Raw genomic sequence first — 15,748 nt, 5'->3', positions numbered from 1 at the left:
AAAAAAAAATTTGGAAAAAAATTAAGAAAAAACTATTCAAAATATATAGTTCATTAAAGAATTATTCAACGGGTACCAGATTGTCAATGTTTAAAAAAATTTGGCTAGAGTTAAAATTTTAAAAAAAAATTGAAGGAAGGGTTGGTGCCCACCGTCAAATGCATTTTAGAATACAAAAAAAAAATTTTGAAAAAAAATTTACAGTTGAAACACACATTACGAAGTTCAAACTAAAATACCCCAAACCTTGAACACAAAAAACTATCAAAATATTTAGTTCATTAAAGAATTATTATTCATGGGGCTCCAAGTTATCAATTTTCAAGTCAATACAAAATATTCAACTAGTTACAGTACTAAAAAAAAAAAATTGAAGGGAGGTGTTAGCGCCCGCAGGCAAATAGATTTAAAAAAACAAAAAAAAATTTGGAAAAAATTTGGAAAAAATTTGACAGTATGAATACACATTACAAAGTTCAAACTAAAATGTCCCGAAACTTAAACAGAAGAAACTATCAAAATATTTAGTTCATTAAAGAATGATTATTCATGGGGCTCCAAGTTATCAATTTTCAAGTCAATACAAAATATTCAACTAGTTGAAGTACTAAAAAAAAAAAATTGAAGGGAGGTGTTGGCGCCCGCAGGCAAATAGATTTTAGAAAACAAAAAAAAAATTTGGAAAAAATTTGACAGTATGAATACACATTACAAAGTTCAAACTAAAATGTCCCGAAACTTAAACAGAAGAAACTATCAAAATATTTAGTACATTACAGTATGATTATTCATGGGGCTCCAAGTTATCAATTTTCAAGTCAATACAAAATATTCAACTAGTTAAAGTACTAAAAAAAAAAAATTGAAGGGAGGTGTTGGCGCCCGCAGGCAAATAGATTTTAAAAAACAAAAAAAAAATTGGAAAAAAATTTAGATAAAACTATTCAAAATATTTAGTTCATTAAAGAATGATTATTCATGGGGCTCCAAGTTATCAATTTTCAAGTCAATACAAAATATTCAACTAGTTAAAGTACTAAAAAAAAAAAATTGAAGGGAGGTGTTGGCGCCCGCAGGCAAATAGATTTTAAAAAACAAAAAAAAATTTGGAAAAAATATTAGAAAAAACTATTCAAAATATTTAGTTCATTAAAGAATGATTAATCATGGGGCACCAAATTATCAATTTTCAAGTCAATACAAAATATTCAACTAGAGTTACAGTACTAAAAAAAAAAATTAAATTGAGGTGTTGGCGCCCGCAGGCAAAAAGATTTTAAAAAACAAAAAAAAAATTTGGAAAAAAATTAAGAAAAAACTATTCAAAATATATAGTTCATTAAAGAATTATTCAACGGGTACCAGATTGTCAATGTTTAAAAAAATTTGGCTAGAGTTAAAATTTAAAAAAAAAAATTGAAGGAAGGGTTGGTGCCCACCGTCAAATGCATTTTAGAATACAAAAAAAAAATTTTGAAAAAAAATTTACAGTTGAAACACACATTACGAAGTTCAAACTAAAATACCCCAACCCTTGAACACAAAAAACTATCAAAATATTTAGTTCATTAAAGAATTATTATTCATGGGGCTCCAAGTTATCAATTTTCAAGTCAATACAAAATATTCAACTAGTTACAGTACTAAAAAAAAAAAATTGAAGGGAGGTGTTAGCGCCCGCAGGCAAATAGATTTAAAAAAACAAAAAAAAATTTGGAAAAAATTTGGAAAAAATTTGACAGTATGAATACACATTACAAAGTTCAAACTAAAATGTCCCGAAACTTAAACAGAAGAAACTATCAAAATATTTAGTTCATTAAAGAATGATTATTCATGGGGCTCCAAGTTATCAATTTTCAAGTCAATACAAAATATTCAACTAGTTGAAGTACTAAAAAAAAAAAATTGAAGGGAGGTGTTGGCGCCCGCAGGCAAATAGATTTTAGAAAACAAAAAAAAAATTTGGAAAAAATTTGACAGTATGAATACACATTACAAAGTTCAAACTAAAATGTCCCGAAACTTAAACAGAAGAAACTATCAAAATATTTAGTACATTACAGTATGATTATTCATGGGGCTCCAAGTTATCAATTTTCAAGTCAATACAAAATATTCAACTAGTTAAAGTACTAAAAAAAAAAAATTGAAGGGAGGTGTTGGCGCCCGCAGGCAAATAGATTTTAAAAAACAAAAAAAAAATTGGAAAAAAATTTAGATAAAACTATTCAAAATATTTAGTTCATTAAAGAATGATTATTCATGGGGCTCCAAGTTATCAATTTTCAAGTCAATACAAAATATTCAACTAGTTAAAGTACTAAAAAAAAAAAATTGAAGGGAGGTGTTGGCGCCCGCAGGCAAATAGATTTTAAAAAACAAAAAAAAATTTGGAAAAAATATTAGAAAAAACTATTTAAAATATTTAGTTTTTTAAAGAATGATTATTCCTGGGGCACCACCAAGTTATCAATTTTAAAGTCAATACAAAATATTCAACTATAGTTACATAACTAAAAAAAAAAATTGAAGGAGGGAGCCTGCAGGCAAATTAATTTTAGAAAACATAAAAAAATGTGGAAAACATTTTACTTTAGGAACACGCTTTAGGAGTACACGGGTACTCAGCGTACTCCCAGGTATAGCCGGTTAATCTTGAAAAATATTTATACAAAAAAATCTACTAGTGTTCAATGAATTGAAAAAAAAATTGTTTGAGAAATCTGTGTGAAATAACACTAAACAAAAGAATACGCTGGAAGCTAAATACTTCAATAACTACAAACCAAAAATTAGGTTTTGTTTACATTATAATAATACGAACAGTTATTATGATCAGAGGTGTAACACCGTTATATATGTTTTAGAAAATGTATATAAACGAATGTAATTTATTTATAAAGGATGCAAAAAAATTAAATCAGAAAAAGGTCCTGCACGGACTCTATTATGTGATTGTAATTTATGAAGGACATAAAATAATGTTTAATTTAAAATAATATTGTGTTTAGCTGGGTCTACAGTCAATATTAAATAACAAACTATAAAGTCTAAATGCAAATAAAAACATAGTCAGATATCTGTTTTAGTCTTTGTAAATATGTGTGGAAAGAAAACCCTGAGAATTCTTTGACAGTGTAGAATAATAAAACACAATACTATATATTAAATTAAAACTATTGATTTTATACATTTTCTATTTACAAAAGCTCATAAGTATTGATAACCTTATAAAATCCTAAAAAAATTATATTTTGTTATATTATATTAAAATACATTTTATAATTTGTTGTGTTAAAAAAATCATTATTTAATGTTGGCTGTATTTAAGTTTTTAATAACTCTACTGGTACAACTCTAGCTGACAGTCTTTAAGACCGTGTTAAAAACTATAATAATTAGTTAACGTCTAATTGACTGTCCTATCCTAACCTAACCTAACATAACCAAATTAATAATATTTAAATATTTTCATTCATTGTTATGTTTACAATATCGAATACCTTTATAGTTAGTAGGAAAAGATCATCGCAAAGCTCACGACCAGTGATTGTAGTCGTCTATCATTACCATAGCTTCAACTAACCTTAAGTTTACCAAACTAGCCTTCTTATGACTAATTACATTAGGACACTTTGAATAAAAAGTTCCTGTGTTGAAAGTTGCCGAACTTATAAGTGATTGATTATCAAGTTGATCCTTAGATTGTTGACACCTTAGTTCCCCTCGAAGACCGCTGGTAAGACTATTACCATATACTATTATGTCCTATCCATTATTTTATATCTATATTATCTATGATGGAGCCATACCCAGCACACTCGTGTAAACAATTTGAAGCACATAAAAACGATTAACGAGTCTCTATTAATGATAATATGAAATCCCAGACCTGTCCCCCATACTCTGATATTAAGAGCCCAGCACACCTTCATATTCTCTATGCAAAAAGTAAATTTAAGACAAATTTGTAAATCAATGCACAGTCTCTCTATTGTACTAATATTTGTGATTTCATTAATTTTCAGTATTTTGTATAATTAGATTGGGAAAACATAAGACAATATCATTTGCAAGACTGTGACTAACACAATCATACTTTGATAAAAGTATATGATATAAGTACCTTCTATATTTGAATTAATCGTTTTTTTTTCGGGTACTTTATTGGTGGACGGCACTTTAACTACGGTCCCTCGATCTACTAAGGCAACCTTGAGGCATTTCATTTTAGGAAATTAATTAAATCCTCAAACATAACTCTTAATTCAAGAGTTTGTAACTAATACAATCATAATATAATATGAGTATAGTACATTTCGTAATATTTTTTTATAATATTTACTGTTAGTGAAATATTAAGTTTGTATTTCTAATATAATAAAAGTTATGATATTTATGGACGACACTTGCACCATGGCCCCTCGATATAGTAATGTGGCGACCCGGCACGTCTCTTTTAGATAAATGATTAAATACTTAATCAAGTCTTCCAATTTACTAAACATTTATGTTTTGTAGATAATTTGAAGAAAAATTTAAAATTGAAGAGAGACTGTGTGAATTAACAAAATTTGTGGTATGAAATGTTTATTTGAACACCTGTTATAATGTATTATATTGAACTTAAGTTAATTTTTTATAATGTACTATAGTAAACATTTGAACGTTTATTACAATATACGTATATTATACATAGATTTCAAGTATGATTTTTTTTAGTTTTTTTTTTTATAGTTACCTACCTACTACAATACAAGACACTTTATTTTTATATTTTGAAGCAATATTATATGTTTTGGATTATTCAGATCTATATAAACTAAATTTCAGACACCTAGTTTAGTATTTAAAGTGTGTATGATCAAAGTCGTGGAACCAAATTTTATCAGACTCTACTAGAATGTTGTAGTTAAATTAAACTATAATAGGTATGTGGAATAACAGTACCTAACCTTCTATTATAATTTGTTATGAATATAATATTTAAAGTAATAACTCAAATTTACCACTTTTACGGTACTTAATACATTTTCCTAATATTTTAACAGAAATTATGGAGCTGTTTTCATGATTTCTTCGTATTTATGCTTATTTTCTTAAAATGTTTTTATATTTTCAGTTCATTCGTTTTTCTACCAACCAAGTGTGTAAATAAAGAATTTTTTTTTTTAAACCAATTTGAATTATTATTTATTATTTTAAAAAAATGTTAATAAAAACGTTTTCATTCAGTATTTTTTTGAATATTTTATTATTTTGAATATTTTTGAATATTTCAGTGCATATATTTGCCTGTTTTTAGTGCATACATGCAGGCAAATATTTAACACTTAAGAGGATGTCAGATTTTTAGCGCACCATTTATTTCTCTCTCCGACCCACGCACAATCAATTTAGTGTTTTCTTAATCGTACATTTGGTATGCTACGCGTGGGTCAAAGATGGAAAACAAATAGTGCGCTGACATCCCAACCAGCAATAAGTTTACACGAGTGAGCTGGGTATGGCTCCATCATAGATAATAAAGATATGGATAGGATATAATGGTCTTATCAGCGGTCTTCGTCCTTCGAGGGGAATAATTGAGGCCAAATAAAGTATACTCATATCGAGTATCGACTATCAATATAAAGGAGCCTCAATTGCCTTCCCCTCCGGGAACGCGGCCTCAAATGTATTTAACATAGGCGTGGACTATCCATGGTGTCAACAATCAGAGGATCAACTCGATAATCAAACACTTAAGTTCCGCAACCTGCAACTCAGGATCTTTTTATTCAAAGTGTCCTAATGAGTCATAAGAAGGTTAGTTAGGTAAACCTATGGTTAGTTGAAGCTAGTAGTAATAGCCTTTGCAATTCAAGATCTTTTCCTACGTATTCGGCATTGTTAACATAACTATTCTACCTTTACACTTTTTCTTCCCCCGTCTCTCACAGCTATATACAGGTTCAGCCACTCTCATTCCACACCTCCATATGATCGGTATTCTGTCTATCCACCTCTTCTTCAGTCTTCTCGCCCCTCATTTCCCACCTAAATTAACTAACTTCTATAGCCACTCTCACTATCTCTTATCATACAGTGACCGAACCACCTAAACCTATTCTCTCTTGTTTTCACTACAATATGTACACTAACCTACACTACCCTTAATTAATTAATTTCTTATTCTATCCTCTTTTGTACCTTAACACCTAACTTATTATTCTCATATCTGCTACCCTCACTCCACTTACCTACCCTAACCTTACATTTCTTTTTCATCTTTCCCTTTCATACACCAAACATTCTGAAATCCTGTTGACCCATTTCCTTATCTTCGCCATATCACACACTACCTAATTCCTATTTACCCAGTCTCTAGTTACCTACAAGTCATCGTACTTGATTATCGGTGAAAATATTTAAATATCATTGAGCGAAATTCCCTACTCGAAAGAATTACTTAAAAAAATATCATACCTCCCAATTTTCTAATTTTTAACACGACTTTATTGATAGCCGGAATAGTGTTATACCAGTATAATTACAATACAAATATTGAAAAATTTCGGGCAATACATCCTTTGATCAATTAACAATAATAAAAAAAAAACCTACTGAGAAATAAGAAAATACATACCCCGTGACGAAACTTAGTCTTCGAAGCACTGAAACGTTCACACATTTCAATCTGATTATGATATAATATTATACCCAGTTTGAAAATTTTCACTGACGAATACCATTACTAAAATAACACGCATCTTATGCAGTAAAATGTTCTACAATATTCTAATGACCTATGCGTTACAGTCTACGGATATTATATAAACCTACCAATAAATACCTAATATTAATTTTTATTACACAGAGTTTGTATTTTTAAATGTTGTATTCAAGGATTTATTAGTTTTATTTTTATACCTAACAAAAATTACAATTATTCACAAGTCAGTTATCAACTAGAACTCGACTACGAGTAAGACAGCGTTTGGATTGTTCGGACTAGGTACTTGTCCAATACTCGACTACCAGAATTTAAATTAAAGAATGTGATATACCTAGGTAACCTATCGATCGATTCTAAAACAGAAACTTAACCTAGGTACAAATAATATCATAATATCAAATAGTGAAATGTGAAAATTTGAAGAAAATTTCCTATAGGTATATCCCGTAAAACCCCCAAAATAAAACGTACGTTTGAGGTGTTCTCTTAAAACCCAAATGTTTAATACCCGTATCCCGTATGCGTAGAAAATGTATGTTTCACATTTAACGAAAACTAAAACTATCGTGACGGAACGGAATTACGAAGAACGTATAAGACAAAAATAATCGTCACCAAGTGGTAGGTATAATCTGCTATGTACTTACAAATCATATTAAATAACATTAATCATTATGTACCTATTTTCTTATTTTATTAGGTAGGTATAAAAACCTACCTTATTCCTACTTATAAAACCATTGCCTAATCATTGATTTCAAATTTTAAAAATTATTCTACTATAACAATAAATTAACAGTTGTAGGCAAAGTATTATAATTTAAGGTATTTTTCATAATATCCTTATTTTTGTACACCTATAACAACTGGATTTTAAAAACTACTCTACGCCTAGTGAGTATATAAGTTTGTCTGACAATAAATATTTACATTAAGTCTACCGCGTCAACAGAATAGAAGGACAAAACTTACGTAATTATTTATTCTTCCGGCGACACGCATTACCTTCGAGTGTATAATATTGTCTAGTGTCAGAGCTGTGCATCTCCGCCAAGGAAAATGCAGCGCGCGTCTTCATATCTCCGATCCAAAAGTTCAGTCTGGAAGTATTGAGATTAATAACATTTATAAAAATAGGCACCTAGTTTAATTGCCATACATTATTTATAATTATAACCTAACCGTCCCAATCATAGAAAATATATATATGGTCCTAACCGATGGATGATGGATATTTTTACATTATCTTCAAAAAAACATTTATTTTTTTCTATGCGGTAAATTGAATTCAAATTTACAATATAGATAACGGTTTTTTTTACTTGGTAACCATTTATTTATTACTTGGTTTATTAACAAATTTTAATTGATATAAAATAGTAATTATATAAAAATAGTTTTATTGATCCCAATATTTAAAAATAATGTTTCAAATAAAATAATAAAAAAATTTTAAGAAATACCTATTAATTAATATGTATTACCTAAATGACAAAATAACTAAATAAATTCGTGTTTTTTTAAACATTTTCACGCCCCCCCCCCCCCTTACGAAATTGTGTCACTCCTCCTTACCTAACCTAACCTTAGAGTGGTGCGCCCCTTAGGTTAAGAGCCCTTGAAATAGTGCATGTTAAAAAATCAGCCATATCCTTCCCCCCCCCACCACTTGACAAAATCATGTGACTCATTTAGTTACTTTATGAATTAAGAACGATACATTGAACGTACAAAACTGTACCTACCTACATAATAGTTATCAACCTATTAACCCATCAATAATATTATATTTTTTATTGTGCACACTAATCGATTGGTATATACAAATTAACGTTAAGTTATAAATAGGACGTGGATTTAAATGCATTAAAAATAAGAAAAATGCCTTAAAAATACGATTTAATGCACTTATATTACAAAGCTAAATAAAATGGCCAGAAAAATTAAAGTCCAATTTAAACGAATATAAAATAGAATTTAGATAAGACGTGTATAGGTAGTGTATTCGTTATATTTTGAGTTTCATTATAGCACATCAGTCGATCAGATGCTATTTAATATTTTAAAATAAAAATAATTCGACAGTAATTCTATATTGGCAAGTGTTGTTTTCTATAACTGAAGACTGAAGTTATAGTATCGAACATAATGGGTATGTAAAAAAATAGAAATATCAGAAAAAAAATTACCTTTATTTAATTGTATTTAATTTTTTTCTAATAAGTTTTTGTAAAATTGACTTTATCCCATATAAATGTTTTCTAATTTCATTTTTCAATTCGTTGATAATATATGAAACGAATTCATTGCTTGGAAAGCAATGTTTTAGAAAATTCAGAAAATGCAGTTTTTATAAATAATAATTTCTGCTTTATTGATGCGGAAGAGTGAGGGGGTGGACAATTAGCCGAACCGAAATCTAACATCTTAAACACTTAATATAAACAATTTTTCACACACGCGTCATGGTATGAAAATAAAAAAATATTTATAATTCATATTTATACCGATTTTCTACCGAAAAAATAAATTACTTTAATCTCAATATTATTTATTAGTCAACGATATCTTTGCTCAGAATCGTTTTTCGTTTGTTCGTTTTGTATTTTAATAATTTATACGTGGATACATTATTATTACTAATAATTATAGTAGTTGTGTTTGTTTTATTTCATTAATTTATTTAGTACTATACCAATAAATTATATATTAATTAATAATTTTTAAAACATTGTGTTCAAAAAAATTTTAAAAAAATGTGATTTTAATTAGTCTTGTAATGTACCTACCTATATTTAAAAAATAAATAAATATAATAATAACTGTTGAACTTTTAGGGACATAATAGGTAACACATTCATGTATGTATGTAGTATTACACTATTTATATACAGTATATGAGTAGGTATATTATTCATAAGTGCGCACACGTCAGGATAGGCAGTTGACAATTCCGTGAATATACTTTTATGTGTACATGGTTATACATCCCTAATCCCTATGATATAGAATATAGATATTAGGTGAACAATATAAGTTAAGTATGTGAAACTAAATTAATAGTTACCTATAACTTATGACGTTGTATTTGGAAAAAAAATTACCAGTTATTAATTAAAATTGTATCTTATGACTATTATCAGTTATAAGTCATAACATATATTTCTATAAATTAAACCAAAATATTTATATATTTATATTAAGTACCCTGTATAGTGTATTGGTATGCACCTATTAATTATAATTATTCTACAAACAGGGACTGGAAAAACGACGACGGCGTTTATATCTCGCGTATTTTATACATTTCTAGTCCGGAATTAAAATATGCGACTACAACACTTAGATAGCACATTTTTCGTGACATTAAATATTTGTTTTAAGTCTTAAAAGTAAATTCAAGCCCCAAAAGAATATAAAAACAAACTTACTTTAATTATCGACTCCTTCGGCGGAATCCGTGACGTGTGTGAACTGCGACGCCCATGAGGAAACGCTCCAGAATACAGCCAGAACTTAGAATATTGTGATTTATGAAAAATAAAATTATACGAAACGCAGTAAGTTTTTTGCTCATATCTTCTTTGCTTATTGAAATTTTAGAATTATTAATCGACTGTGTCTTCTGCAACGACTTTGAGATTTGCCATAGATTAAATAAATAAATGATAGATATTATACTAGGTACGTCAATATGATGAATCCACGGATATAATATAATGCAACTTTTTATATCAAAGAGTTCTGTGTTAAGGAACAATTTGTTCATTGAAATTTGATATGACAATAAACCAAAATAGTTTATAATTTTGAATATGAGTTATAATAATATGATATAGGTATTATTTAAATTATTATTTTTGTTTATCAATTTAATTATTGATTAAGGTGGTGAATAGATATCAGAAGCACAAGAATATTTTTATAAGAGCGTATTGTATTTTATGAATTATTAAATAAAAATGTGATTACTGGATTTTAGAGTTAACATAAAACCATAAACGTATACAGTAAATTCATCAAATACTATAATACCAACTATATTTTTACAATGATTTTTTTTTTATTATTTTTAATTATTTTTTCTTGTGGTCTGTGTAAACGATAAGTATTCGTAATAAAGATTCAATTTTCATATATAATATTATATTATAGGCACTCGGTATGTAATCATATGTTTATTTTTAGTTTAATTTAATTGTAGGTATTTAGTAAATAATAATAGGTATACGAAATTGTGTTTTCGAATATCAATTTATTGTTTGTATTAATACCTACACCATAATAGGGAACTAAAATTTTGTAAATGATGTACAAATGTATTTTTGGTGTTTTAAGGCTGCTGTAAGATCAATTTATGAGAATCCTCACATTAAATTGTTAGGATTATTTGATATGAATAATTATTTTATTACATCTAGGTTTATTACATACCAATTGGTAAGTCGATCAGAAACTATATTTACACTGAATGTTAATAGTAAAAAAGCTATTAAAAAATCTATTATTTGTATTTATTTGTTAATAATAATTAAGACTTAAATGTTAGCAGTAATCTTTTCCTTTCACAAAATGTTTTTTAATTATTTTTAATTTAATTTACATTTATCCCAAAGTGATCTCTGAATAATCATTCAATGATAAATTTAATAGTGAGTAAATGTAGGTAGTTAATAAACTATAGTTTGCAGCTTCTACTACAACATTATTTTATATTTTATTTTATGTTTTTAATTTTTTAAATGCAGAATGCACCTTGTGTCGGTGATTTTATACGTAATATAATAAAATTGATATTATAGTGATGAGTAGGTAAGTACCTTATTGTTTAATCAAATTATTTACACGATTATTAACTAAAAAAATATCTATGAAGTATAAACATCCGCATTTCCATTAACTATAAATTCATAATTATATGAGCTATACATGTTACATATATTTTTCGGAAAAACTATTTAAAAAAACAAGAATAATTCCTATTTGATGTCACACGGGTTGATCTAGCAACTGACTGCTACGACAACTGTGCAATTTTTTTTAAGCACAATACGTTTTGAAAACGTCCAGAAAAGAGTTTGTTTTAAGACTGTCTGTCTTGATAACAACTAATTTAATTTAGAGTGTATTGTTATATTATATTATAATGAACTTAATAATTATAGTAAAATATATAATTGCAAGACATTTAATACCTATATCTATAGCCATCTAGGGTATAAACTACACTAAAAAAGGTGTAAGTATGCTAATAAAATATATGAGGTGTATAATGTATTTATGTATATAAAAATATAAAATATAAAGATTAATAACATTATATTGTTTTAAATACTTCGCGCAAACCTAAGGTGATACCCGGCGTATAGTATAACATGCAAAAAGGGGTATCCGGCCAAAATAGCGAAACAATTACCGCGAATGTAAAAATCGCGAATTAATAATAGCGTAAATAAAAATAGCGAATTGTAAAAAAGAGCGAAAATACATAATAGCGAAAAGAGAAACATCTGTCTGTCGGGTTGCTTATATGACACAGTGTAAAAATCAAACATATTTGTTAAAATAAAAAATGGATATACATAGTTTATAAATGAGATTAATAAATTTAAAAAAGTAAAGCATACAATAAAATATGGAGTGATCATGGAATATAAATGAAAAATCATTATATTTAGTGTTTTATTTGTCTCTTATATATTTTTTGAATACATTCATTATAATTATAATATCGTTAAGTTCTAATAATAAGTATTTATAGTAGCAATAATAATAATTTTAAATAAAATAATTATATTCAATTTAAAAATTTAAATATAATTATATTTAGACATTCAGTGACAAATTATATGCTATACCTTTTATGAAGTTCTTATTTTCATTAGTATATGACATTGTATAAGTTCAATAATAATTAAGATAGCATATTGACGATATCAGTAGGTATAACGATATTATTGTGACCTACCTGCATAGGGTTTTGTCCTAAATTTATTTCCCTGCGAGATATTTAAAATGATATATAATTTTAAGTTTCGTTATTATGCATGATCGCTTATTTTGAAATTCGCTGTTTTTATTTACGCTATTATTGATTCGCGATTTTTACATTCGCGGTAAATTGTTTCGCTATTTTGGCCTAGACCCGCAAAAAGGTGCGTATTAAACTTGTCGTGGTGAAACGAAGACGGTCTCGCGTATTTTATACATTGCGCTATTGGGATTAAACTTATAAATGCTTCTACGTCAACTAGTTAACAGATTGTCCGTGGCAATAAATATTTAATTTAAGTCTAAAAAGTAAATGTTAAATAGTAGGTAATAAAATGAAAACAAACTTACTCGTAAACATCTACTCTTCCGGTTAAACGTAGCTAGAGTCCCGCCATCGCCGAAGAAACAGCTATCTTCATCCATCTTTATCTAATCATCTCACTCCGATGAACTGAAACTTGAAAGTATCGAAATATTTTATGAAAATAACCTGATCATAACGAAATTTGCGAAGTTTGTGTTAAAACTTACATTATAATATATACGGTTTAACGAACTGTCCGTTTATATTTGTGGCCTATTATTTTTTTGTTCACCGAAATCAAAATATACAATATATAAAATATATTATATTTATAATATAATAGTATTGCTGAAATTATTAGAATTGTTAACCGTCGCCGAAGAATTTCGACAATTGACGATTGCCATAGATATCATAAAATATATTATTATTTACTATGATAAATCCAAAGAACTTATATATTATTATATAAGTACTCAGTATACCTATACGGTATATTTATAAATCGTATGTTCTTTTACAGAAATCTTTGTGATCTGCAATGCACTTATTCTGGTTTTCTATTTCAATTATAGTTCGCATGCCAAATTTAACTATACAAACTGGTCCGCAAGTTTATAGACATTCTAATACATTCTCCCGCCAGTGCCAATAGACAAAGTGTTTGAGAAGTTATATTTTTTTGGTACCTAACTAATTTACAATATGAATTATTATAAGTTACCTATGTAGGTACTTGTCCAAAACTCGCCTACCTGCAAATCATTGGTTTTTATGGTATGGCCTTACGAAGTTCACGATTTTCGGTGTTTTACGCACCTGTACAACGCTTAAAGTTTACCGAGCTTAAGTATTACAAATTAATTTTTTTTTTAATCTAGGTAAATCAACGTTTTAAAATTGATGATGCAAAAATAATTCTGACACCCACCCATGGTGGTTTTACATAACAAGTCGAGGGATGTTTTTGATTTTAATTGTTCGAGCAAGCGCAGTGTGGTACACCGGGTACATTTGAAAATACCAAAAATTTCAATTAGTTATAATCAGGGCTCGGAACTTTATGCGCTAAAAAACCATGAAATATGTGCATACGTATGCACTAAAAAAAACCAAAATATGCGGTATAATATGCATTTATTATTTTATAAAAGATGTATTTAAAAGCATAATTAATAATTACAGAAACAAAATTTTTTTTTATTTTATTTGTATTTTTCTTTTGATAATGAAGCTGTTCTATACTGGATCTATTCCCAGAGTCCTAAATTTAAAAAAAAAATAGAATTTATCAAATACAGCGATTATTAAATCATGTTAGGTATTCATTATTATATTTACCTGAATTACACTGAATGATAAGATGCTTTTTTATGTTTTCAAGTTTAAATGATCGTCTGTTGTGGCTCAGAAGGTTTTTGTAAACAGAAAATGATCTTTCGACATCCACTGACGTAATTGGTGCGTACTTGTAGAAAATAAGGTCATTTGTTGTTAGATCTTCGGGAAGACCATCCATGGTGGAGATAGATCCACTAAGTATTGACGAGATTTGTTTTAATGTTTTTAAACCGATATTTTTAGACAAAACATTTTCCATTTTTTCATAGACTTTTTTCCCTGGTTCACCTTGAACGGATTTTAATTGTGTTTGAACATTGTCCACGATACTCAATGATTCAGCTAAAGGCATGTTTTTAGTCTGCAGTTTCAAAATTGATTCAGAAAGAACTTTAAAATTTGAAGTAATATAAACCAAATTATTTTGAACGTGTTCTTTTACCAAATTTTTTTTTGAAACTTTTATACTTAAAGCATCATTGGAGTCCAACATATTTACAACATCACGAATTTTTTCGTAATATTTACAATAATAAAGTACAGCATTGATCCAGGTACCCCATCGGGTTATGATTGGTTCTGGAGGTAAAGGGATATCCGGTGCGTATTTTTTTAAAATTTGTATGCGTGATGGTGCTTTTTTAAATATTTTTTTTACATTAGCTACAATTTTATCAACAGTACCAAATTGATTTCGTACTTCCTCCGAAACTCTATGGAGGCCATGAGCAGCACAAGTCACATGTACCATTTTGGAGTAGAGTGCATTCAGAGATTTTTCACACTTTACCATATACGGCGCAGCGTCGGACAAAAATAATAAAACGTCGTCGTGTCTTATCCCATGAGGCCATAAAATGCTTAAAGATTTGTCAAAAAGTTTACAAACTGTAGAGTGATTGGTCTTTTCTAGGGCTTCAGTATTCAGTAAAAAAATTGGACCAGCAGTATCCTCTTCTAAAGTCCCTATTATTACATTAGCTATATACCGACCTTCTGCGTCTGTTGTTTCATCAAGTGACACCCAAATTTTTCGGTCGAAAACACGTTGCCTAATTTTTTCCATCATTTCGTTGTAGCAGTCGTCTAAATAGAATTTTCGAAGCACAGATTCTGTGGGGACATCTTTTCCAGAATAAACTTCCAAAAATGTCCGAAACTCTATATTTGATAGTTTATTTAGTGGTATATTAGCCGAGACCATAGCTTTGCATAAATCCAGGTTGAACTTCGATTTTTTAGACGGTAAATCATTGGTTAATAGTTGTTGGCACTTGGTCTCTTTTTGATTTTCTTTACGTTTAACAGAACGCAAATGTTTTTCTGTTTTCAAGTGCTGTATTACGCTGGATCTTCTTTCCGAATCGACTTTCGTTTCGCAATATTTG

Source organism: Metopolophium dirhodum, chromosome 6 (assembly GCF_019925205.1).
Source record: "Metopolophium dirhodum isolate CAU chromosome 6, ASM1992520v1, whole genome shotgun sequence".
Lineage (NCBI taxonomy): Eukaryota > Metazoa > Arthropoda > Insecta > Hemiptera > Aphididae > Metopolophium > Metopolophium dirhodum.
The sequence above is the reverse complement of the archived record's forward strand: the minus strand, read 5'-3'. Positions refer to the sequence as shown.